This window comes from Nyctibius grandis, chromosome W (assembly GCF_013368605.1).
Source record: "Nyctibius grandis isolate bNycGra1 chromosome W, bNycGra1.pri, whole genome shotgun sequence".
NCBI classification, from domain to species: Eukaryota; Metazoa; Chordata; class Aves; order Nyctibiiformes; family Nyctibiidae; genus Nyctibius; species Nyctibius grandis.
The window spans coordinates 5,206,868-5,234,452 of NC_090694.1; the positions used below are offsets into that span (position 1 = coordinate 5,206,868).

A 27,585-nucleotide genomic window follows, 5' to 3' on the forward strand; every position below is an offset into this window, starting at 1 on the left:
CCACTTGCAACCACACTGTCATATTTGTGTAGTATAGTTACAAGTAGACAGCAGTGGCTCGACCTCATCAGAGCACTTATTTTCTGGTATCCATTTTAAATGCAACAGGCTCTCGACATGAGTTTAGGCCACAACTTCTGGTTATGGATAAGCGATGGAGGAGTGGCGGAGGCATCCTTATTGTGGTCTGCACAGTAAGGGTGGTTGTGCTAGGCAGGGAGAAGCTACACGGCCTATGCCCGGTCCCACTTTCCACCTGCACAATTATGGCATTCCCTGTCTTCAGCAGGCCTTTAGCATAAGTACAGACCACAGCTTTGAGGTCCGGGTGTGGCAGTAACAACAGTACACAATCCAATGTGAATCAAGCATAAGCCTAAGCCGAAGCCGTTTATTACAAAAAAAAAGACCCTTTTTATAACATATCTGCTTCCGTACATGCAGACAGGCACTGTCCATGCAAAACCCGATTGGTCGCCCCGCTTCTGCCACACGCTGTCCACTCGCCCCCCTGCAACCTCCCATTGGTCAGTCCTTTCACCATCCCCCTGTGCTGTAACATGATCCTGCAGGTGCCAAGTCCAGCACTGTTCACAGTGATGTTTACTGTCAAGTATGCAGAGGCTCCGTGGGAAGCACACAGGAGATTGGCCTGTGGCCTTGCTTGGAGAGCTTGTTGACTTCAGCTCTTGATTCTTTCCCTTAGCTGCAATAATATCCCCCAACATCTGGGTCTCACATTATCCACCCCGTGACTCCATCACTGCCGATCGTCGTGGGATATATCACAGTAAGTGTTGTGATCCTGCTAAACCAAAGGAGTATAATCTACAAGGGAAACGGTGAGAGGGTTTCGTTTAGTACTTTACCTATCAAGTTTAGAGCCTTAGCTACCCATCTGAAGGGACTAAGGTCTGGGTTGGGTTGTATCTTGTGGAATAGATCAAATGTCACAGTAGATATTTTTTTTATTTCCTCTATGGTTTGTTGTATTGTTAGATATGTGTTAGGTATAACAGTACAACATTCCTCATCGGTTTGGTTTAATAATCCACAAACCCCATTTTCCCGTAATAGAATCATATCTAAGGCTAATTAATTTTGTAAAGACATCTTTGACACTGATTTGAGCGTTCATTGCCCCAAATGTGGTGCGTGACCAATTGGATAGTAAGTGAATTTGCCAGGTAATGTTTCTAGGGCATGTTGATGTCTTCTAATGAGAACTCCTGGTAAAAAGATAGTTTCTAAAGCAAGGACCACCTTCTGAATAGTCAAGTGTGTGCCAGCTTTCTACCCATCCACCCGTACCCATCGTTTGGGTCGTGTTAGTGTATAATTGTCCATTGGAACAAACCCAGACAGTGTCCTTTGGACTCACAAACCAAGCAGTGGTGCAGGAAGAGTCATCCATTCCTGTGTTCTTCCAGAATATGATTCTGTCAGGTGTAGTGATCAGATGAGTCCATGGCATCTTACACCATAAAGTTAGATTTTCCCATGGAATTAGATCATCTACGCTGGCTGGTCCCACCATGATATTGCACAACTTTAAGTCCTGTAACTTGGATGGTGTAGGAATTGTATAGTTCTTAAAATTAGTACAATTTATAACTTGTGAACACTTCCACAAGGGAGACGGGTTTCCTTTTGATACCAACTCTGACATTTAAAGGTTCACACAGATGGTGGCTCTGTTGATGCTTTATACTGTTTCATGCATATAGGGACCATATACATTGTACAGGGACATTATATTTTTTTTATATATATATGATTGCCCAGGCCAAGGGCAGTCAGATCCTGGGATATATGGAAATTCAAAACAGCAGGATAGGTTGGTATGTACAGTGTAAGGGTGTTGAAGGGGATTTCCCCATTCATTTTCCAGCCATCAATTAAATACTTCAGATGGTTGAGATAGAGGTAGGTGTGGCCGTACTGATTTTCAATTCATACAACTGCACAATTGTGTGTCGAGAGCATGTCACATGACCTGAATTATTTACAATAACAATCATATCGGGTTTTCCATGCAAATCTTGTGGCAGCCCCAGGGATTCCACCCTCTGATTTGCCACAGGAGATGGGTTCCATTAATATGGGATATAGACTCATAGGCTATTGTTAAGTCTACATCAAATGCTCCAAAGGGTATATAAAAATCCTTTGATCATTTGAAATGCTAAATTTTCCTGGGGAATTTTTAGTATTTCCCCTTCTCTTTTTTTGTTTAGTATTATTTAAGAGGAATGGGGGTCCATGGGTCTGTCAACAGATTTGCCATAATGGATACAAACATGTTATCACAAGGATCATACCCACAACATTCATTTTTCCCCTATGATCGAAATTCCCAAGATACATTTTTTAAATGTAGTTTCTTAGAGTAAAAAAAAAAAAAAAAAAAAAAAAAAAATAGAACAAAACAATTAACAAAGCAGAGAACAGCTCCAAAGGCTGCAGTTTGCCCAATACCACCCTTGTGGGGTTCCCTTTGTGGGTGATGCTGTGCAAACCTTAACCCCAAGTACAACTCCCAAAATACACCACCCCCACACACACCAGAATAAAGGGAGAGGTGAAAGAAATATCAAACAAGTAAACACAATGTCATTAGTTTGAAATTATAACATATGATAATACTCTGTGAACAATCCAGTTTTATCCAAGCAAGTCCTTCACTCCAGGTACAGTTAGTCATCATTCATCACCTGCTGAGGGGAAAAAAAAGAGAACTTCGCTCAGTGAGGTGAGATTTGCACCGGCTAATGGTTAGAAGGAGGGGAAAATCCACTGGGTGTAATAGTAGGTTCAGGGTTTATACTGGGGGGTGGAAGCAAACAATGCTTTCATTTTCGGGATTCCCATATAGGGGATGGTGTGTTTAACCACCCCATCTATACCTTTAAGTGCAGTGGTTGGGAGAGGATTATTGAGTTATTTTCGAGGGAGGAAGTGGGATAGATATTCTTAACAGTCCAATCGCAAAGCCCCCTGACTGAGGGGTGGGTGGGGGTGTGTGTGATGATCGAGAGAGCCATGAGGTCTGTAATACCCCTGCAGCAGGTCGGCTCATTGTCCTCCCTGGGCCATCATGTTTTTTGACTCTGGTCCCCTTAAATCAATAAGGTTTGTCTCTGCCCCTGGAGTCTTGGCAGGGGCAGACAGTATGGCCCATGGGGTCCGGGTTCATCCCTCAGTGTCAGTGTCCTTATCTATGATTTGTTTGTGGCTTCTAGCCCTATTACATATCTCCTCTGAGTGTCTGCTTCCTGCTGATAATCCTTGCATTTGTTTTTCCTGCCCAAGGTCCTCAGTCAATATTGTATAGACCAAATCAAAATTTGTGATAGAGGTTTGTTTCTGTTTTCCCTGAGCACAGGTCAAGCAAGCACCCAGAACAGCACATATCACAAAAAACATCTTTCCTTTTCCCTTTTTTTAGCTCTTCCTCCTTACAGAGTTATTTTATTATTTGGGCAACACCATCTTCACTTTTCCAGTTCAACTTTGCCCATTCTAACCCCTGCTCAGAGGGTTTACACTTAAACTTTTGCAACAGGTTGCTTAAGGACATGATTTTTGATAATTCGCTTCACCGACATGAATGTCAGGCAAAAATGCAGAACCCAAGTTAGTCCACCTCGCTGACGTAAATGTCAGGTGGAGATAAATGTTTATATAATTTGGCAGATGCTAAACCCCCTTGCTTTCCAGCAGGTCAGAGGGGCTGGGGGCAGCTGAGTTTAGCTTTTGAGTGATGCCCAATTCAACACCTCCAGTTTTGGTGTCTTTTAGTTAGTTCCCTTCACCCACACAAGTGTCAGGCAGAGAATTTAGCAAGACATACCCCCTTGCTTGGTGAATATACTAAATAGGACACTGTCCTTGGTTTACAGTCTCTGATGGTCCATTTGGCCAAGCAGCAGGTGACTCCCTGGTCCAGGTGGCTCTAGAAAGAAAACAAAACCGACATGTTTCTGGGATTCTTTCAGCCTTTGTAAGCTCAAACAGTCCCAGTTTCAATCTCCAAAGTAGGACTGACGGAGTCTCACAGGGTCGACGGTGGTCCACCTAACTGATGTTCTTTGGGCAGTCATTTAACATGAGTGGTGAATCCAGTTATTTTTTTCTGCAACCTTTACAGCAAAGTAAGATGTTAATAACACAGTATACAGACCCTCCCATTTAGGGTCCAACTTTGTTTTGTGAGAGTGGACTTTCATCATTACTGCATCTCCAGACCAGATATCATGTACTTGCATTCTGGCTGGTACTGGTTGAAACCATCCGGCTTATGCTCTATTTTCTTGTAGATGTTTTTGTATCCCATATACAAATTTGGTAACTCATTCATCTCCATCTAAGAGGCTGGTCCTAGCAGGGAGAAAGGTCCCAAGTACAGCTAAGTGCCTGCCAAACACTATTTTTGCTGGTAACAACCCTAGAGGTTGGTGAGGGGTATTTCTAATATCCCATAGTACTATTCCTAAAACTTCAGATCATTTCAAATCTACCTGACTACAAGTTCGAGAAATTTTATTTTTAAGAGTCCTATTCATTCTTTCCACCTGTCCTGAGGACTGTGGATGATATGGAACATGTAGCTGTCGCTGTATTCCTGAACTTTTATAGGTATTGTTTAGTATTCCTGCTGAAAAATGAGAACCCCTATCAGATTCTATGGTTTCAGGTATTCTGTATCTGGGAATGATTTCCCACAAGAGTGCTTTGACCACTCCTGCAGTATCAGCTTTCCTGGTGGGAAAAGCTTCTACCCATCCTGAGAGTTAATCCATGATTACCAGCAGGTGCTTAAGTCCACTCATGGGAGGTATGTCAACATAATCAATTTGCAGTCTTTGGAATGGGAAGTATGCCCATGGTAGTCCTCCAACCTCCTGTTTGGGTTTTGCATCAGAAAACTTCCAACAGGTGGGACAAGAACTCACAATCCTTTTTACTGCCATATGTATTCCAGGGGCTGCCCACATTTTCTCAATCTGGTTAACAACTGCTGTCTTCCCTCCACATGTTTTATCATGAAACCACCTAGCCAAAGTCATTAAATATTTTCTTGGTAAAATGGGTTTTCCCCCACAATAGTCCAAATTGCAGTTTCATCTTTCACAGCCTCCCAACTTTCCCATTGAGTCCATGCTTCCTGAGTAACTTCTGCATATATTTGGGCTGGATTATTGATATCTGGCCAATCATCAGCAGAGGGAGTTGTTACGGTGGTACACATATATAGGTTGGCAGGCAGCAGCTTTAGCTGCTTTATCTGCCAATTCATTATTTCTTTCAATTTCGCTGGCCCACCAGCCCCTTGTTCTTTCCATAGCACAGCCATTGCATGACACACTCCAAAAGCATATTTAGAATCAGTATAAATAGTTACCTACTGGTTATGTCCCCCACCAGGCTGCTCTTGCTAATGCAGTTAATTCAGCCCCTTGGGCACTCACCGACGGTTGTAGAGGTTCTATTTCAAGTACCTCTAAGTTTCTCACCACTGCGTAGCCCGTGTGTCATTTTCCATTCACATAGTATGAAGATCCATCAGTGAAAAGGGTTAGATCAGAGTTGTCTAGAGGCTGATCCCACAGATCTTCCCATAGGCAGCTGGAGTGAAACACTACCTGAGCACAATCATGATGCAGCTCACCATCAGAGGGAACAGGCAGTAAAGTTGCTGGATTCAAAATGTTACATCTTTTTAAAGTAATATTATCTGCATTTAAAATTGTTAATTCATAGCAATGCGCTCTTTGTGTGGACAATGCTTGTGTAGCATGTTGCTTAAGAATCAGTTCTACTTCATGTGGGACATATGCAGTTGTTGGGTGACCCAGGACTAATGGTCTGCTTCTTTCTATAATAGTCACTGTTGCTGCTATCACTTTAACACAGAAATTATTCCCTGCCACTACAGGATCCAGATGAGTTGAGTAATAAGCCTCAGGGTGGCGATGTGGACCTAGCTTTTGAGTAAGGACTCTGCTGGCTGCTCCTTTGTTCTCACGCACAAATAGTTCAAAGGGCTTGGAGTAAACCCGATGATCCCCATGCCAGAGCAGACGCTAAAGCTCCTTTTATAGCTTGGAAAGCCTTTTCTTTTTCTGGACCCCAACGTATAGGTTCCACTTCCTCTGCCTTGGTAGCTTCTGTCAATGGGTACTTAACTCCTCTAGCCCCAGTATCCAGGGTCTGCAGTATCCTACTGTGCCTAAAAATCCTTGCAATTGTTTTCTTTGTTACTGGTCGGGGTATCTCTACAATAGCCTGGACCCATTCTGGGTCTACTAATCTTTGTCCTTCTTTTAATATGAATCCTAAATATTTTACTTCCTGCTGACACAGCTGAAGCTTAGAAAAAGATGCACAGTGACCTTTTTCTGCTAAAGCAGTACATAGACAAATAGTATCTTGTCCACACTAGAGGTGGGGGAGGAACATTTCACACCCACCCCCCACCTCCTGGCTGCATTGCAAGAGGATTAGGGATAACATTAGAAACCATAGGTTAAAGCCCAGCAGAAGCAGTGAGGACAGCAGAGGCAATTGGTGGGGAATCAACAAGCAATATAGAGGGAGGAGTATAGGGTGGTGCAGAGACTGGCTCTGCAGGCGCCTTAGTTAAATTACTCACAACTGCTGCAGCTAAAGTTCCTCCTCGAGGTTTTCTTACTCCTTTTCGACCATCCTCTTTATGGTGGTCATATGGGTGGTCAATTATCCCATACATACCAATAATCCAATTGCTGAGGTTTTTCATCCTCCAAAATTTTCTGGAGCATAGCCAATTTCTTTAACTTGAAGGATCCTTCACAGGGGATTTTTTTTTTTTTTTTTAGATAGACCTTTAATACTATCTATTTTCTTCCAGTTTTCTAAAACCTCAGCTAAGGGCAACCCATCTCTATGCCAGGTTTATTTCTCATTCTAAAATTTTACGTCTTATGCTGATCAGGCCATGCAATTCTCCCAGTTTTGTCTTATGCTGATCAGGCCATGCAATCCTCCTTTAGTGCACTATTTTACCAGAATTTAAAGTTTTGAAGCAGGAATTTAAGACTCACCAGGTTCAGTGCCTCCTGACGCAGCCAGGCCCTGCACAGGTCCCAGCTGCTCAGTGTCCTACCTGTCGGTTCAATGCCAAACCCATAAAGCTGGACTTGCAAGAGATTGCCAAGAAACCTGCAGGTGGGAGGACAGAGGAGCTTTGGTACCACCCCTGGGCTGGTAAGTCAGCTGCAAGTTGTCAGGCCAGCTGTAGCACTGTGCCCTGCTCTGGTCCACACCAGCCATTGCTGCCTGCTGGGGAGGCCCCTTCTCCCAGGAAGGCTTCATCACCAGCTGAATTGCTCTATGGCCTCCTTGCTCTTGTCCAGCTTGGCCCATGCCCAGCCCTGGTGCAGGTATCCAGCTGCAGGTATCCAGCTGCTCTACATGCAAGGCAGCACAGACTCTCCTTCTTCTGGGACAGGAGTCCACCTGCCAGCCCTGCCTCTGGCAATGGGCACTCTGGCTGCTCCAGCCTCTCCTCTACTTGTAACATCCGTGGGATCAGGTCAGTTGTCTGGCTGATGACCTCCTCACACATGGTTATGGCATCCTGATGTCTCCCGGCCTGCTCCAAGGCAGATGCTGCTTCCAGGAACACCTCGGGGATCCTGGGCAAAGCTGAGCCACCATCTAGGGGCACCTGGGGAGCAAGAGCAATGGCAGTGCTCAGATGCAGAACTGCAGAGCACCCAGCCAAGCAGAATGACCGTGTGCTTACTGGGAACCCAGAGATGCTTCCCAGCAAAGCTCAGACCCATTCCCATAGACACGGGAGCCTGTCAGAAGAGGCAGAAGCTGTGAAGCACTAACAGCTCAGTAGAGTCAAGAAGGCAAATCCCTACTCTTGAAGGACATCCAAAACCAGGCTGACAGCTGCTCCCCACAGGGAAAGGGAAGCTGTTTCTCCAGACAGTAGTGGCAAGCAGTCTCTGGTATGAATCTGAAGGTAGACATGCCACAGGTCAGAGGTGCCAGCCCCCACCTCGTTTCCTTCACATCTCAAACTAGACACTGAAACCTGGAGCCAGAGGTGAAGTCTGGGCTCAGGCCTTGAGATGGAGATCCAAACCTCATCTACCAAGTCACCAAGGGAGCTCTTCATCAAGATACCTACCTGCTGCTGCAGCCTCTCCTGAAGCAGAGCCAGAAAATTCAGGTAATGTTCCACTGCACCAGCCACCCTGCAACAGGGACGGGACATGTGGTGGAAGAAGCAGGTGGACCCCAAGAAGTACCAGCAGCCAGGTGGAACCTGAATCACCAGCTTGCACCACACTCACTCTGGTTGCAATACCCATGACTTGAGCAGACCTACAACAGCAGTACTGAACCAGGAGATTTCCAGGAGCACAGAGAAAACCACAGATCCCAAACAAGCAGGATGTTGCAAGCAGACCAGAGGCACTGTTACTCCTATCCTGAAGATACCACTGTGACAGCAGGTACTTCACTTCAGAGGGGTGGCAACGGCAAAGGAGAGAAGCTAGTATTGGTGTGTGGACAAGGAGCTCTGTTTGGATTAGGAAATATGGACTAGAGGAAGCAGCTGCTGGAGGGTTTTTTCCCCCAGAACCTGTGAAACAGGAACAGACAATATGGTCAACACAACTCTGGTCAAGTTCCAAGCAGCTGCAATCACTTGCCATTTCTGGTATCTGGAGACACACCCAGATGAGCAAAAGCAACACACTTCAGAAGCACAGCTATGCTGTTCTCACTCGGTACAGCACAGCCACTTCCAGGAAGAGGAAGAGCAACCAAGATCACAGAGGGACAGGCAGACTTCTGCTCACCACACAGCATCAGGAGATATGCAAGATCACCCAGAGCACATGGTGCCTCAGGTTTTCAGTTCAAGATGCTCTGAGCTGCCTGGAACAGCATCTCCCATCACAGCTGCAGACCTAGTTAGACCAGATCTTGGGCCATTCACTATGAGAGAGATTACTCTCCACAGCTGTGTTTGTATCTTAGGGATTTTGAAAAGCTGAAGAGCTAGCTCAATGTCTACTGCTGCAACCTGCTCCTCCCAGGCAGGCCAAGGTTGCTATGGCTAATGCACACCCCCTCACAGCCACAATCTGCCTTTTAAAGGCCTCTTTACTAGATACTTTAAGAGACTGATACTCTCTGACACAAGTGTAACCTCTTCTCCCAAGCCACCAAGAACATGAACTGGGACCCAAAGGTCTTGCCACATCCAACAGCCAGGTGCTGAGCAGGAATTCTGGATCTAGCTGGGCTCCTTCCTGCCCGCTGCTGAAGGCAGCGTCACATCTGAATCGCTGTAGTCTACTTTGAGGACCCTTAATGGAACAACTTGTCCTTGGTGCTGTCTCTAGGCACATCAAGGATAGGGGGATCATTAGGGGCAGTCAACATGGCTTCACCAAGGGGAAGTCATGCTTAACCAACTTGATAGCCTTTTATGAGGACATAACCCGGTGGATAGATGATGGTAAAGCTGTGGATGTGGTCTATCTTGATTTCAGAAAAGCGTTTGACACGGTCTCCCACAGCATCCTCGCAGCTAAACTGAGGAAGTGTGGTCTGGATGATCGGGTAGTGAGGTGGATTGTGAACTGGCTGAAGGAAAGAAGCCAGAGAGTGGTGGTGTTGCCCAAGGTTCTCAACAACAACCCGTTCGGCGAAGGTGACACGGAGGCATCCCCAGCCTCCAGGCCAAGAGAGCACAGACACCAATATGAGGATGCTGCAAATGGCGTTTATTTAACTGCGCAACAGCCTTATATAGTTGTCTTGTCCCGTACGAACTCGCACGATAATGACACATCCTGCTCCTTTCGCCACGCCTACCTTCCGTTACAGCCCGAGATTTTCCGGTCGCCGTACCCTAATCTACCTACATTTCCCCCTCCCCATGCTTCAAGTCATGCAAAGTAAAGCGTATCGCTGATTCTGGAGCCTTGCATCAAAGCGTAAGCGTAGCTGGCGGATACAACATCCCGAGCCCAGGTTCTCCAGTAAGATTCCCCTGCAACTCCTGAGATGCAAAGCAAAAGCAAGCTAATCATAAGCGCATTGTTTAAAGCTTTTGTTTCACTCAGCAACGGCCGCCGTTCCTCATCTTTCTTGGCACCCCGCCGCTTTACCAGACTCTCTGTACTGTCATGACTCCTCACGTCTGAAGGTTGAGGCTGGTGCTGTTTCGGCTTCCCCCACAGGTATTCTTAAACCTGGTTCCCTGTGTCTCGCAGAGCCCAGTCAGAGAATCCCAGCCTTGGTTACCCATAAGTCCTGCTCTCTGTTGTTGAGCCACAAAGGTTGTATTGACCATTCGTTGCACAGTTTTCTGCAAACATGCAAACAAACAGGGTAACACAAGTAGGATAATGCCTATTATAAACATTCCCATAAGCAGACTCTATCTACAAAACATGCAGTTTACTTCAGAACATACTGTTATTCTCTGTTATTCTAGCTGAAAGGAAAACTACTGACAGGAAAGCTGATTCTGTTTAAAGGTAACACAGATCAGGCCTTTTAGAGCCTACTCTGAGGCCTACTCTTGCTAAACCGTTGCTAAACCATCCGGTATCAATTTCCCCCTTTGGAAGTAGTTAGATTTATTATCTCACTACTTCCATATACTATTCTCAATGATTGCCTCAACACAACCCACGCAGATCCCTATGATAATTATAATCACAACTATATAAACTATTCCCTCTAATAATGTGGCTAACCATCCTTTTAGAAACAATCCACCGTACTCCTGCGCCTGTAGAGACAGAAACATAACCTCGACCCATTAGTAATAGTTCCCCTGGTCCCAACCACTCGTTAGTACCTGGTTCCCTATACCACACTTTGCCTTTGTTTTGCACATAGCTTGCTCCCTGTCGAACTGCCTCCCAATGTATTACAATCGGGGGTCGCTCCTTATCTCCTGCTAAAGTTAAATGGTTAAGTACATAAACAGCTTTTGCAAGTCTCTCAGAAGGTTCAGTTTCCTCTCCCCCTTTTTGTTTTTGCAGAAGCTGTTTCAATGTACTATGAGCACGTTCCACAATCGCCTGACCCGTAGGCGAATGAGGAATCCCGGTGACATGTGTAATACCCCATAGTTGACAAAATTGACGAAAAATTTATGAACAGTATGCTGGTCCATTATCAGTCTTAAGTTGTTGTGGAACCCCAAGACTTGTAAAGCAAGCAAGTAAATGTCATTTGACATGACGACCTGTTTCCCCAGTTTGTGCTGTTGCCCATATTACATGTGAAAACGTATCAACAGATACATGAACATATTTGAGCCTTCCAAATTCTGCAATGTGAGTAACGTCCATTTGCCACAGTTGCAACGCACTCAACTCTCGAGGATTTACCCCTATTCCAATTCCCATGCCAATTTTCTGACAACTAGGACAAACACTAACTAATTCACGTGCTTGTGCCATGGTGAGGTGAAATTGTTTCGCTAACATTTTCGCTGATTGATGAAAGAATTGATGGGATAGGTGTATTTGTTCAAATAAATTTGGTGATATTTGCGTATAGGATACAAGTGTGTCTGCTTTATTATTTCCAATGCTCAAATCTTGATCAAATTGATGACTACGAATGTGGGTGACAAAATAAGGTATCTCTCTGAGGTTTATTGCTTGATGCAACTGTAGCAAAATAGTGTAAAGTCGCATATTTCTTATTGGTCCATTTTACAAAAACCTGATATATCGCAAAAAATTCAAGTGTCTGCAATGAGTCCTCAGTAAATTCCTGAGAATTTACAATGTTTCTATTGTCCATCCTCTTGCCAGGTAATAACTGCTGAATGTGATCGCTTTCCTGCATCAGTAAAAACAGTTAGTCCAGTCATAGGTATCTCTGATCTGATAGGTTTTTCTTCCCAATCCTGTTTGCAAATAAACTGTAGCTTTTTATCTTTTGGCAAATGTGTTAACAATTGTCCAGTAAAGTCCTGTAAGGCCATTTGAAAAAGAGCTGACTGATTTGTTAACCACTGTAGATATTCCTTTCTGATAGGTAAATAGATAGCATCTGAGTCTAGCCCGGTAATGTCTAGTCCGGTAATGTCTAGTCTGGTCGAGCATTGCCTTCTGCAATAAACCCAGGCAAATTAGTATGATTTCTTACATGTAAAACATAAAACAATGCAGTTCAGATTTGAATTTCTTGCCACAGAGCTCGCAGCAATTCAAAAACACACTGGTTACATGTATTGTCTATAACAGATCTATCCAATTGTTTTACAATGCCAGCTACATATGCTGAATCAGTAACCAAATTAAAGGGAATGGGAAAATTCTGAAATATTTTCAATACAGCTCGTAATTCTACCACCTGAGGTGAACCCTTTTGTTGTACTACCATAGATTCCCACTTGCCATCAGAATACCAGACAAGGCCCACCTTGCCTCTCTTCCCAGATCCATCCGTAAAAATGGTAGTTCCATCCACAGGAGTGTCTGCGCACCACACTCCTGTGGCAATTGGAAGTTCCACACTCAATTTTATAACAGGATGGGAGGGCAAGTGGTAAACAACCTGTCCCGAGAAATTCTCCATAGCTGTTTGCAAAGCAAAGCTATTAGCCATACACCACTCAAAATATTGAGCTGCAAAATAGGAACGGTTAGTGATGCAGGGGTCTCTGGCCACAAGCTCCCGACATCGCATCCGTCCTTTGATGAATAATCTGTGCCAATAGCTCTGTACCGAATCTGATCATTCTGAATTCCATTGACCAATTATTGCATACGGAATTTGCCTATCAAACAAAGTGATAATTTGTATTTCCTGATTCAAATCAATACAATGTACAAATTTGGAATGTAGCCTGCTTTCTATTTCTGTAATCAGTTGCTGTATCTCTGAAGTAGTGTGTCGTGGTGCTATTAAAGTTGTGTCCCCTGCTAACAATTGGAATAGAGACTGCAATTGTGACGACGTAAGCCCCAAGTACGGCCGCAGCCATAACTTGAGCCTTATGTTCCACAGTACCCACTTTTGCACATGCCTTTATCATAGCATTCAAATCTGTTTTTCCAGGTAAAGCTTCAATGATCTTTTGACAATCAGCATTAGCATTATCCCTGTTTGCCACAGGTCCAAGGCTTGGCAGCCGCACAGGTTAACCCCGTGTGGAAACACCAGTCCTGCGCTCCCTGCGGTTTGGGCTGCGAGTTAACTGCATAGGCCTGGAACTGGTTGTGTCAGCATACGATTTACGATTCCCCCCCCGCGTTCTTTCTCCAGTTTCCCTGTATTCTGCAGCTGGTTGTTATCAGCTGACCTTGAGCATTATACTGAGACCTGCACAGCTTCACAAAATGCCCTAGCTTCCCACAGCAATGACACATCAAAACAGAGTTATCTCTCCCACTCAGCTTCAACTTCTTAAGGCAGTTTTTCTTAAAGTGACCTTCCTGTTCGCATGTATAACAACAATGAACTACCTTAATTGCCGCCGCAAAAGTTTTTGCTAAATGCTCCATCTGAAATGTGGTGGTTCCTACTTTCTCACAAGCATCCATTAGTTCAGTTAAGGTGGGGTTACGATTTGCCATCCCTGCAACAACTTTTCTGCAGTCCTCATCTGTGTTGTCCCTCGCTAACTGTAGTAACAATGCTTCTTTTACAATTTTCCAATGTAACGGTTGCCAAATATTTCTTCCCTCAGGACCCGCACCCACAATCACCGGATATGCTTGTGGAATTATAACTCCTAATAACACATCTCGAATGACCCCTTTCCATTTTACTCTTCCCCCCCCTTTCCCCGTATACGCGGGTGGACGCTGATTCTCTCCCTCACCTCCCACATTACCAGATGGACGCAGACCTCCCCCCCGCCCTGATCTAAAGGTGGAGTAGGGAGTTGTAAAGGAGGTTGAGGTGGCCCTAATACTTGTCTCGAACACAGAGGGGGGGTTTTGGGGAGACATAGTCACGTGTCCCGAGGCGTTGGCTGAACGATGCTGCTGCAATTCCGTCTTTAATTCTTCCAGTCGTCTACCAAGCTCTGTCATGTCAAGTTCGTGTCCATTTCGTGATGGTAACGGTCCTTTAAGTCCTTGTGACTCTGGTACTGCTGACTCCGTAACTGGAGACTTTAAGGGTGGTCGTTTAGCACCGGAATGTAAACTTTGTTCAACAGACTCAGGAAACGGCGAATCCGGTAAAGGTGGGTACAAAGCATGTTTACCCTCCTTCTTGTCCTCCTGCTCAGCCTCATCCGTAGAGAGATCAATGAGAGGGAGGGGGTTTCAGAGGGGGTTTCTGCCAAGTCTCCTGTTCAGCGTCTGAATCAATTAGTTCAAATCGAGTTCGTGTTTTAGGGCGCACTACCGGTTCTGATGGATCTGTATCTATTTTTCTCACTCCCCGCTCCTCAGCTTTTTTCGGAGCCGTCCGTACCCACGGTGATAAAGGAGCTGCCACCGGTACAGCCACCGGGGCCATGGGAGGTGTTGGTCCCGCAAACAGTGAGGGGGTAGTAGGCGCCTGTGGTCCTAAAGCCATAAAAGCTGTATGTGTGACTTCTCTCTCTGCTTTTATTCCTTTTAACGCTTCGCTACCCAGCCTCCATGTAGCAGACAATTTAAAGGCTTCCTTATCACCACTTGACACCGCATTCCAGAGAGAGTCACCAATCTTCTCCCATAAAGGCACTTCAAAGACATCATTAAAGGTTGTAAAATGTCCTTTATCTTTTGCCCAAAACAGTAACTGCTTTAACGCAGCTTCGTCATATTTAATTCCTCTCTCAGAGAGTATATGTTGGAGGAGTTTCACCACTGCCACTTCTGTCTTGGTCAGGGTAGACCCCATGTAAACACGTCCGAGCCGCATCCCATGTCGCCCAGTCCTCCCGCGCCGCTTGCCACGTGTCCCGTTCTTCCCGGGCTCTCCGCAGGAGCCGGGTGATATCCCCCCACACTTTCAAATCTTTTGAATTTTTTGATTGCATAGCGTATTCCGCTAAGGCGGAAGTACATTGTCCCCAGCCCTCGGGGAATAGAACATCCCCAGGGCAGCTAATCGCCCCTTCTTTCAGGAGCCGCTCGATGCAGTTTTTTACTGCTGCCGTTTTCACAGAAACACCCCATTCGCGAGCACACGTTTGTACAACCTTAATTATTGCGTCCATGATCCGGATCCGTCGACCGCCTGCGGTCCGCCACCTTCGAGTATCACGTCGGGGTCACCACTTGTTGCCCAAGGTTCTCAACAACAACCCGTTCGGCAAAGGTGACACGGAGGCATCCCCAGCCTCCGGGCCAAGAGAGCACAGACACCAATATGAGGATGCTGCAAATGGCGTTTATTTAACTGCGCAACAGCCTTATATAGTCGTCTTGTCCCATACGAACTCGCACGATAATGACACATCCTGCTCCTTTCGCCACGCCTACCTTCCGTTACAGCCCGAGATTTTCCGGTCGCCGTACCCTAATCTACCTACATGGTGGTCAATGGGACAGAGTCCAGTTGGAGGCCTGTGTCTAGCGGAGTCCCTCAAGGGTCGGTACTGGGACCAGTACTATTCAATATATTCATTAATGACTTGGATGAGGGAATAGAGTGCGCTGTCAGCAAGTTCGCTGATGACACAAAACTGGGAGGAGTGGCTGACACACCGGAAGGCTGCGCAGCCATTCAGAGGGACCTGGACAGGCTGGAGAGTTGGGCGGGGAGAAATTTAATGAAATATAACAAGGGCAAGTGTAGAGTCCTGCATCTGGGCAAGAACAACCCCATGTATGAGTACAAGTTGGGGACAGACCTGTTGGAGAGCAGCATAGGGGAAAGGGACCTGGGGGTCCTAGTGGACAGCAGGATGACCATGAGCCAGCAATGTGCCCTTGTGGCCAAGAAGGCCAATGGCATCCTGGGGTGTATTAGAAGGGGTGTGGTTAGCAGGTCAAGAGAGGTTCTCCTCCCCCTCTACTCTGCCCTGGTGAGGCCGCATCTGGAATATTGTGTCCAGTTCTGGGCCCCTCAGTTCAAGAAGGACAGGGAACTGCTAGAGAGAGTCCAGCGCAGAGCCACGAAGATGATTAAGGGGGTGGAACATCTCCCTTATGAGGAGAGGCTGAGGGAGCTGGGTCTCTTTAGCTTGGAGAAGAGGAGACTGAGGGGTGACCTCATTAATGTTTATAAATATGTAAAGGGCAAGTGTCATGAGGATGGAGCCAGGCTCTTCTCAGTGACATCCCTTGACAGGACAAGGGGCAATGGGTGCAAGCTGGAACACAGGAGGTTCCACATAAATATGAGAAAAAACTTCTTTCCAGTGAGGGTAACTGAACACTGGAACAGGCTGCCCAGAGAGGTTGTGGAGTCGTCTTCTCTAGAGACATTCAAAACCCACCTGGAGGCGTTCCTGTGTGATATGATCTAGGTAATCCTGCTCTGGCAGGGGGATTGGACTAGATGATCTTTCGAGGTCCCTTCCAATCCCTAACATTCTGTGATTCTGTGACCCCTCCAGGGTAAAACAGGCCCCCAGAAGGCAGAGGCCTGCTTGAAGCTCTGTGCAGGCTCTGCTGGGCAAAAATCAGCCCGGAACTACAGAAAGCAGACAAAACTTGTAGAGCAGAGCCAGGGCCTGCAGCTCCGCATCAGTCTCCCCCAGCTCATGATACATTGCTGCTGCGTGGGACAGGGCAGGAAGGCACTGGAAGTCTACCTGAAGGGCCCATTTCAGGTGCTGAAGGGCTGTCTGAGGCTTGCCCAGGATAGATGGGAAGAGGTGCATATTGCAAGGACATCTTGCTGACATCTTTATTGTTTGGTGGGATCCAGATCCCTGCTTTGCTTCCCCAATGATCCCCACTAAGCAAGGGCAGCACTTTAGCCAAAGGCAGCCCTCCTCAGGCTGGTTTTTGAGCTTCTCTCTCTGCAGCAACCCTTTGCGCTCAGACAAAACCCCTGCCTGGATTTTGCAGCCTCCTTGCCCAAGGAGGTTGGGGCCACAAGGGCAACTTCTGCTCAAGGCCTCACCTTCCTGCAGCAGCCTAGGACCATGCAGAGGCAGCATGGACATCAGCCTGAGCCTCCCCATTCCACCCTAGGCTGCATTTCCCCTCTCACAGAGGAGAGGCCCAGCCATTACCATTCACTGAGCACAGCGGCCAAGGCAGGTGTAGATCTGGGCCAGGACTCTCTTGGAACAGAATCCTCCCATGGCCTCCTGGAGGAGGGAGAGGGCAGTGGGGAGATGCCCAGCCTCCAGCTCCTGCAGCCCTAGGACAGACTCAACATCTCAGCTCTGCAGCTCCCCTTCCCATCCCACCTGGTCCCCAAACAAGCATATGTGCCCTTTTCTTCCCAGTGCCATAGGGACCTGCCTGATCCCTTCCGCACCCAGCAATGCACAGCAGGATGGTGCCAAACTGCCATCTTTGGTTTGATGATGTTGCAAGAGAACAAGCCACTTGATAGAAACTTCTAGCAGAAATAATAGCAGCTTCCAAGCCCAGATACCAAGATGCCTGCCTTCGCCCAGAACAAGTGCAGAGGTAGGTGCCGGGCACATCCACCTGCACATTCATGCACAGTGAAGGCAGTGCAGATGGGGAAGCACACACACAATCTCAGAAAGACTTTTTTTCAGCACATATGGGCCATTACCCAGCAGGATGCTTTGGAATATTAATTCATGAATATTTATCGTAAATGGTATTTGCTTTTCTTTCAATCCTCATTTCAAGCTTCCTTCCAAGGACACCCTCACACGCCCACATCACGTTCACATTTGCCACCTCCCCACTGGAAGCACTATTGCCACCCTAGAGGCTTTCAAGAGGCCTGTAGGCAGGAGCTCCTGATCTCCCTCCTCACAGGAAGGCCCTGCATCAGCCTGAGCACAGCAAGGCAGCACTGGCTGCCCCTGGAGCTGCAGGGGTTGTCAAGACAGTGAGTGAGGGAAAACCATGAGCAGGACAGAATGTAGCAGTCAGATGAGATCAATCATCTGCTGCAATACCAGGCTACAAGACTGCACAACAGCTTTGCGTGGCTCCCGCAGCACCATAATCCAGCAGGAACAACATGCTTGCAACAAGGCAGGTGCCAGAAGACAGACAGAAGAAAGGAAAATCCTCATAAGTCCCCTGCCAGCCTTCCACTTTACAGAAGATCACTGCAGGGCCCAGATACCTACCTAAAGCCACAGACAGGCAGAGGAACCCTGTGACAGTGGAGAGAAAGGCTTAGCTGGGGAAAAAGCAGAGAAGCTCTTTGAATACTGAACAGAAAAGTTGAGACCCAGAGGGTCAGCCCCAGGCCCTCTTCCAAAGGAAGAGCCCAGAGAACCCCAAGGGCTGGTTTGCTTGGGAAAAGCAATCAGGATCAGGGCAGGGAGAAGGGGCCCTGGGAGGGGAGACCAGTAGGAGGCCATGCCAAGATGAGTTCCTCCTCCATGGAAACTTTGCAGGAAGACTGCTGCAATGCACAGGATCTCCTTCAAGCCCTTGGTGCTCTGTACAAGGGCATGGAGGCCCCCTTGGCAGGCACTCACCATGCCTTGAGCAGGGAGAGGAGTTCATTCTCCCCACTGCTGCAGCAAGCTCTCCCCAGGTCCTGTGAATACACAGAGGAAAGAGAGCAGGGAATGCTGAAGGGAAGCATGAAACACCAATCCCAGGACACAGAGAAACAGAGGTCCCACCAAACCCTTTGACAGTGTTCGCTGCACTGGGGAGTGGCAAGGCAGATCCAAGTGCTGTCAGAGGGCATTCGGAAAGGTGGGACCCCTCAGTAGCCTTCACGCAACCTGGCCCTCCCAATCAGCATGAAGGTTCTTCTATGTCCCACTGCTCACAGCTTACTCCCTACAGAGGCTGCAAAAGTCCACTTGCAGCTCCCTTCCAGCCTGCCCAAGTCATCTATTTGGCACCTTAAGGTCCAGAGCCCTAGCAGGCAGGAGATATCTGGGACCCATTAACGCACTCAGGGCCATTAGGCTATGCTGGGACACCAGGGAGAAGATTACTCATGCTAACTGGAAAGCACTGATGGGTTCAGTTCTACAAACACCACAGCAACATTTTGCAGGGTGGGTTTTATGGCAAGCATGGTATTTATGCAAGCTCTGCCTCCTTTAGCAAACCCACGGGTATTTATATCTGCACAGATATAGATAGGGCACACACTGTGACTACTTGGACACTCCCAGTGACAGCAAGAAAGCAAAATACAAGCCCCCCTCAGCCAACAGGCTAAACAGAGCTCCTGGCACCAATAAGTAATTCAGACACTCTCCCTTCAAGGCAGAGGACACAAGCTGGCTCATGCCCACCCAAACAACTCACCCCACACAGGGCCTGGGTGCAAAACACCTGACTTGCCCAGAAAAGCCTTCAAGTGCCAGCTATGGAGTGAATCAAGCTACAAGACTAGCAGGAGAAGAGGGATAGTGTTGTGGCTCATGCCCATGGGTTGCACGTTAAAGATGTCAGTCTCGAGGAGGTTACTGGATGCCACTTGACAAAGCTAGCTCTGGTCTCATCACCACTGCCTCAACCTGAAAGACACTTATTGAACACTGTTAGTATCATGTAGCAATTAACATCATACAGTTCAGAATTAAGTATTCTCACCCAGAATCAGATCACTTTCAGGGACACATCAGACTTCACCATCCTGCAGCATCACCCACCAGGTACGTCCAGGCCCTTGAGTGAAAGCAATGCCACAAATGGGTTTGCCTTTGCCTGAAGCAGGAAGAACCCAGACAGTTTTCCCCAATAAATTCCTTTCATTCATCACAGGGACCTTATCCCCTTCTACTGTATGTAAAAGGTCTGACTGAGCAGGGCCAGCTCAACTGATAGATCCCCTGGTGTTAACTAAACAGGTGGCTTATGCCAAATGCTTAACCCAATTTTTAGAGGATCCACCCCCCATTGCTTCCAGGGTAGTTTTTAACAGCCCATTGTACCGTTCAATTTTCCCAGAGGCTGGTGCATGATAGGGCATCTCCATTTACCCGCACCCAGGGCTAAACAATAAACAGTTTTTCTATCACCCAATGTCCCTTCCCCAACCAAGAAAGGAAATACAGAAAAGGAGGGAGAATCGTGGGTTTGAAGTTAAACAGATTTAATAAAATAAATAAACCAAAAACAACACAAAACACACAAAATTATACTTATCTATAGAGCACTTCCAAATCAGTCAAAAAAAAAAAAAGCAGAAAACAAAAGAAAGCAAAAAGAACCTTACCTCTTCCTAGGTGTTACGACCTGGTCGCAACTAGTTCATAAATCCCTTGGAGTAAATTAAGGTGAAACGACACCAAATAACTGGTATGAAATTAAGAACAATTTATTAATACAACCATGTAACTTTCCCTGTAAGTGTCTTGGGTTTCTAAAGGCATTGAGAAAAGAGAGAAAAGGGAAAAGGAAAAGAGAAAGAGGATAGAGACTATGAGAGAGAGGAAAAGAGAGATCACCACCCTTGGATCCAGTGATGTAAGTTGTCTGTAGAGTTGGTAAGTTGCTTGCAGAGTTGCTCCTCCGGGAAATTGCTTGCAGGATCGGTCCTCAGGTGGTGGGCAGGAGCAAGCACCAGCATCCCAAGTGAGAAGGTCTCAATACTTTAGGTCATTTGCATGCGAGATAGGAGAGGGTGGTAACATCCCTCTTGTCTCCCCCCCTCTGCTTGCTTCCCATGCTAATTGGGACACCTGTGCTTCATAGTCTTAGATTGTTCTTGAAATGAGTCGGTGGTCCCCCAAGGGGTGTCTGGTGGTCGTGATCCCCTAGTTGTGGTGTCCGCTGTATGACCCCGCTTCTGCACAAGCGTGGCTGAGGCCTTGCAAAGTTGTTGCACATGTAGGCTGGTCCCAAGGAAAAGATACCATCCCGCCTCAGCAGGACTTATCTCTTCCTCCAGCCAGAGTTGTAAATCACAACAATTAAGGCACAGCAGGGGTATTGTTCTGTTCCCAGGACCCTTATCTCTTGCTAGACTTGCAGGCCTCTGTAGTATGCATACCCTCCTCCAGCCAGAGTTGCCAAACAAGTTGTTTAAGGCATACAAACTCTGTCTGTCCCATTAGGAAGCCCTCCCTTTTATAGGGAATTTGATGTTAATGATATAGAATACACCTGTAGGCCAGCCTGGGTCAGCTGCCCTGGATTTAACTGCTAGGGGCCTTGACCACCATGGCTGGCCACAAACTGAAACCAGATCCCAATGAAACCAGGACAGGATTCCACCCATTATTCTATATCATTTACATCAAGTCACTACTGTTTTCCCCATCCCTCAACATACATACACATCCACATATGCACACAGATATTCTATCCAGTCCATGGGCCATCTTTCCAAGAGGTCCATTGAATCAATTCAGTCCAAATCCGTGGGTTCCATTTCTCACAGTATTTCTCAGGGCAGGAAAAAACATTGGTGTGAGATTCACTCAGTTAGCAGCTCAGGGCCAGGCCTCAATACAGTGTCATGGACTGTTGAATTTGGGTGCAGCAGGATGGTGTATTGCATCTTGATCTTGCAGTGCATGTATCTGCTGCAGCCCATGTTCAAGGTCTGGGGTGATTCTTACTATAATAAATGACACTTAGCATCATACAAGTCAAGTTATTGGCTATTTTCGCACAGAATCAAATCTTCTTGGGATACACATTTAACTTCCCCATCCTCCTGCATCATTAACCAGGTGCACCCAGGTCCTTGAGCAAAAGCAATTCCACAAATGGGTTTGCCTTTGCTCGAGGCAGGAGTAATCCAAACTGGTTTCCCCAACATATTCCTTGCATGAACCACAGGGACTTTATCCCCCTCTACAGTGCGCAACAGCTCGGATTGAGCAGGACCAGCCCAACTGACAGATCCCCTAGTATTAACTAACCAGGTGGCCTTTGCTAAGTGTTCATCCCAATTTTTGAAAGTCCCATCACCCATTGCTTTCAGTGTCATCTTCAACAGTCCATTACATCGTTCCACTTTCCCGGCGGCTGGTGCATGGTAGGGGATGTGATATATCCATTCAATACCATGCTCTTTAGCCCAGGTGTCTGTGAGGCTATTTTGGAAATGAGTCCCCTTGTCTGACTCTGTTCTTTTGGAGTACCATGTTGCCACAAAATCTGCTTTTCAAGGCCCATAATAGTGTTACAGGCGGTGGCATGAGGCATGTTTCTCATGTTTCTAACCAGCTGGTACTTGCTTCCACCATTGTGAGCACATAGCGCTTGCCTTGGTGAGTTCCTGGAAGCGAGATGTAATCAATCTGCCAGGCCTCTCCATACTTATATTTTAGCCATCATTCTCCATACCACAGCGGTTTTAGTCTTTTGGCTTGTTTAATTGCAGCACAAGTTTCACATTCATGGATGACCTGTGCGATAGTGTCCATGGTCAAATCCACCCCTCGGTCACAGGCCAATCTGTATGTGGCATCTCTGCCTTGATGGCCCAATGTATTATGGGCCCACCAAACTAAGAATAATTCACCTTTATGCTGCCAGTCCAGGTCTACTTGGGACACTTCAGTCTTAGCAGTTTGATCCAACTGCTGGTTGTTTTGATGTTCTTCACTGTCCTGACTCTTGGGTACATGGGCATCTACGTGATGTACCTTCACAACCAGCTTCTCTAATCGGGTGTTGACGCGGAAGTTACAGGACCCTGCTACACAACCAATATGATCAAGCAAATGCCGTTTATTAGCCGATACACCCGGATTAATATAGCAATTCTATTTCCTTATCATGCGCCTACTTTATTATGATTGGTGCTTAATAGCAATCACGCCGTAGCAACCCGCTTATGATACGTTAAGTCTTTTTGTCCACGCTCCCCCCTGTAACCTCCCATTGGTCAGTCCTTTCACCATCCCCCTGTGCTGTAACATGATCCTGCAGGTGCCAAGTCCAGCACTGTTCACAGTGATGTTTACTGTCAAGTATGCAGAGGCTCCGTGGGAAGCACACAGGAGATAGGCCTGTGGCCTTGCTTGGAGAGCTTGTTGACTTCAGCTCTTGATTCTTTCCGTTAGCTGCAACAATATCCCCCAACAATTCCCCCTTTTTGTTTTAAAGAGATCATGGATGCATCCATATTTCCTTCATTCCCACCATTTCCTCAGGCATCATAGGATCAGCAGATCCCATAAGTTCTTGAACCATCCATACCTTTTTCACTGCTGATTCTATCATGTCCGAGACACACCGCAACAAACAACATCCAAACAACAATATCAAAAATATTACCCGTGCCCATGTGCTAATAGAAAGAAAATCAATAGCAGTCCTATTTTGCAGTGTAGCGTGTCTAACTGAGTCTACATCTAACAGCAAATTACTTAAGGCCGCAGAAGTAGCATTGGTCTGTTTTGAAAGCCAGCATCCCAACTTATTCAAGGTACTTAATGCTCTAGCAGCAGCTGCTCCAGGCACTAGTAAAGAAGCTGCAAAAATTTTTAATGTAACCCAGACATTGGTTTTCGGTTGAGATGGTAGCCATGCTGTAAGGCTTACTATGAGAGTATATAGAAAAACAGCTATATACAACCCTCCCATCTTCAAGTGACTGTCTCCTGATTCTGAGTTACTTCTTTTTCCTTTCCCACGGCGGGACGCACACACCTGGCTGGCATCCAACGAGGTCCTACATCTGTGGAAACACAAGCATAACCCCGTCCCCAGGTTAACAAATCATGTGGTCCCATCCATTGCCCTGTTTGCAGGTCTTGAATGAGAACTTTTACACCAGGTTCCACCTGCGATCGTCCTTTCATTGATCCAAAATGCATTACAACAGGAGGATCAGTTTTATCAGTTCGAATTTGGAGAAAGTTCAGTACATATACTGCTTTATCCAGTCTAGCTTCAGGTGTCTCACCACTCATTCCCCCTTTTTGTTTTAAAAGCATGTGTTTCAGAGTCTGATGTGTTCGCTCGATGATTGTTTGTCCCGTGGGAGAATGAGGGATGCCAGTAACGTGAGTAACACCCCAAACCTGTAAGAAAGCGTGCACCTTAGCAGAATGATAGGCAGGCCCATTATCAGTTTTTATCTGTTTAGGGATGCCTGCAGTTGCAAAAGCTTTTCGCCAGTGTCGAATAACGTGACCATCAGTTTCACCTGTTTGTGCTGTAGCTATAATCAAAGAAGAAAAAGTGTCAATTGTTACAGGAACATATTTTAACCTGCCAAATTCAGCAATGTGAGTTACATCTGTTTGCCAAATGTCCAAGGCCTGCAGTCCTCGAGGATTGGTTCCTTGTATATGAGTAGGTTGCGGCAGTTGCTGACAATCAGGACACATAGCCACAATATTCCGAGCATCACTGTGTGACAAATGAAATTGTCGTCGTAATGCCCGATATCCTTGATGAAAAAACTCATGTGACATACGTGCCTGCTGTTTAATGTCCGGCACCTGTACAGTCATTGCAGTAGAATTTGTGGGGTCAGGAACCAAAGAGTCCACTTGAGTATTGCCTTCTGCAATAAACCCAGGCAAATTAGTATGACTTCTTACATGTAAAACATAAAACAATGCAGTTCGGATTTGAATTTCTTGCCACAGAGCTCGCAGCAATTCAAAACCACACTGATTACGTGTATGCTCTATAACAGATCTATCCAATTGCTTTATAATGCCAGCTACATATGCTGAATCAGTAACCAAATTAAAGGGAATGGGAAAATTCTGAAATACTTCTAATACAGCTCGTAATTCTACCACCTGAGGTGAACCCTCTTGTTGTACTACCATAGATTCCCACTTGCCATCAGAATACCAGACAAGGCCCGCCTTGCCTGTTTTCACATATCCATTCATAAAAATGTTAATTCCCTCCACAGGAGTGTCTGCGCACAACACTCTCGTGGCAATTGGAAGTTCCGCACTCAATTTTACAACAGGATGGGAGGGCAAGTGGTAAACAACCTGTCCCGAGAAATTCTCCATGGCTGTTTGCAAAGCAAAGCTATTGGCCATACACCACTCAAAGTATTGAGCTGCAATAGGAACGGTTAGTGATGCAGGGATCTCTGGCCACAAGCTCCCGACAGCGCATCCGTCCTTTGATGATAATCTGTGCCAATAGCTCTGCAATCATGGGGACAGTTTTCTTTGTTCTTAAAGGTAGAAACAACCATTCCAGTATGCGTAACGGATCTGACCATTCTGGATTCCATTGACCAATTATTGCATACGGAATTTGCCTATCAAACAAAGTGATAATTTGTATTTCTTGATTCAAATCAATACGATGTACAAATTTGGAATGTAGCCTGCTTTCTACTTCTGTAATCAGTTGCTGTACCTCTGCAGTAGTCTGTCGTGGTGCTGTTAAATTTGTGTCCCCTGCTAACAATTGGAATAGAGGCTGCAATTGTGACGACGTAAGCCCCAAGTACGGCCGCAGCCATAACTTGAGCCTTATGTTCCACAGTACCCACTTTTGCACGTGCCTTTATCATAGCATTCAAATCTGGTTCTCCGAGTAAAGCTTCAATGATCTTTTGTCAATCAGCATTAGCATTATCCCTAGCTAGCTGCGTTGTCAATGTCTCTCGCAAATCCGCGTCAAAAACTTGTTTCTCAACCGCCTCTTGTAATCTCTCGACAAAAGGTAAAAACGGCTCTTTTGGTCCCTGTCTCACAGTAGTATATCTGCGCACTGGAGATGCCAGTTGTGCAGTTTTTACAATTGCATTCATACCCAGCACCTTTTTTTTTTTTTTTTTTTTTTACACTCTGCTATTCTCTATTGTGATTGCGGTTGCTGTGGTAACATCCAGGCTGGCGCTCCCTGCGGTTCGGGCTGTGAGTTGACTGCTTAGGCCTGGAAATGGTTGGGAAGATTCATTTGTGTCAGCACGCAGTTCCTCCCCGCGTTCTTTCTCCAGTTTCCCTGCACTCTGCAGCTGGTTGTTATCAGCTGACCTTGAGCATTATACTTAGACCTGCACTGCTTCACAAGATGCCCCAGCTTCCCACAGCAATGACACATCAAAACAGAGTTACCTCTCCCACTCAGCTTCGACTTCTTAAGGCAGTTTTTCTTAAAGTGACCTTCTTGCCCGCATGTATAACAACGATGAACTACCTTAACTGCCGCCGCAAAAGTTTTTGCTAAATGCTCCATCTGAAATGTAGTGGTTCCTACTTTCCCACAAGCATCCATTAATTTGGTTAAGGTGGGGTTACGATTTGCCATCCCTGCAATAACTTTCCTGCAGTGCTCGTTTGCGTTGTCCTTCGCTAACTGTAACAACAACACTTCTTTAGCAGTCCCGTTTTGTATTTGTTTGTCTAAGGCAAATCACTCCCCAATTAAATGGCTCCCATTTGGGTGGGCTGCTTCCATCCCCTCGATATACTGAGCAAGCCAATACCCCGCCACCCATAGCAGCCGCAGCCCTGAAATCACCGTCCGCAAGTGCGTGCTCTCTTAATTTTCTCCAGAACCTGGCCGGGTCCGAGCCAGGCACATCAACCTGGACTGGCTGCAACATGAATAACTCCTCCACGCTACCGCCTGACTTTCCCGACCCTCGGGCTCTGCAGCAATTATGTCCCGCTTCCATCTCTTCAGAAAGGTCTATTAAGGGTGGCTCAGTCTCAGATTCGGGTAACGGGACAGTAGAAGGATCAATGTTCCGCTGCTGTTTCCTGGGCGGTGGGTGGGGGGGTCTGGCGGCGCGGAGGGCTGGGGGGGGGAAGCTCTGGCGGCGCGGAGTGGGGGGGTAACAGTGCAGTAACCAACATTTTTGTATCGTAAGGAGTTAGCAAATGAGCGGAAAAAATGTGCTGTAAGATTGACTGAGTATATGGTGATTTTAAACCGTATTGTGTTATTGCCATTTTCGCTTCTTTTATCATTTTCCAATCTAAAGCTTCCCACATATCACCGTATCACCCCCCACCACTGTAGCTTTGGATCTGAAGGCGAACCAAACCCAACCGACCCCCCTCCCATCCCCGACCCCGGTACCACAGTCAGAGGCGGTCGCAGATGTTGGTCCGACTGCAAGGAGTCCGGAAAAAAAAAAAGATTTCGTGGTCCGGTGTCCAGTGGTCTCGGAGCCTCAATCTTTGCCTCGAGCACTTCCAGTTTATTCAGGAGCTCTTGTAGCTGTAAGTCTCCCAAGCCATTCACACTAGCCTTGGTGCAGGGTGTTGGGGGAGTCGACGGGGGCAGAGGTGGGAACGGTCATGGTGTCGGCGACGCCGAGTGGGACGGCACCTTCTCTATTTCTGGTGGTGGTGGTGGGAAGTCTTCCTCTTCTTCTTTTTGTGGAGGTAATGGGGATGCTGTAGGCTGAGGGGAACACTCGACTGTTTCTCCCAATGGCAGCGCCCGTCCCCCAGGTACCACTTTTGTCGGGGCGGAGGGAGCAGAGGGCCCCGAGAAAAGAAGAGCAGTTGCCGAGGTGGCCTCTCTTGATTTTGATTCAGTTTGTTTCTCGGGCGTTAGGGCTGCAAAAGCTGACGAAGCAGCCAAACACTCAGCTTTCATACTCTTTAAGGTTTCAGTA

The 27,585-nt window shown here is 46.6% G+C and overlaps 1 pseudogene; it reads right to left on the minus strand.

The window, feature by feature from the left end:
- Positions 1–2,696: 2,696 nt before the first annotated feature.
- On the minus strand, positions 2,697–23,249 carry LOC137675652 (Fanconi anemia group G protein-like; annotated as a pseudogene).
- Between the last annotated feature and the right edge of the window lie 4,336 nt (positions 23,250–27,585).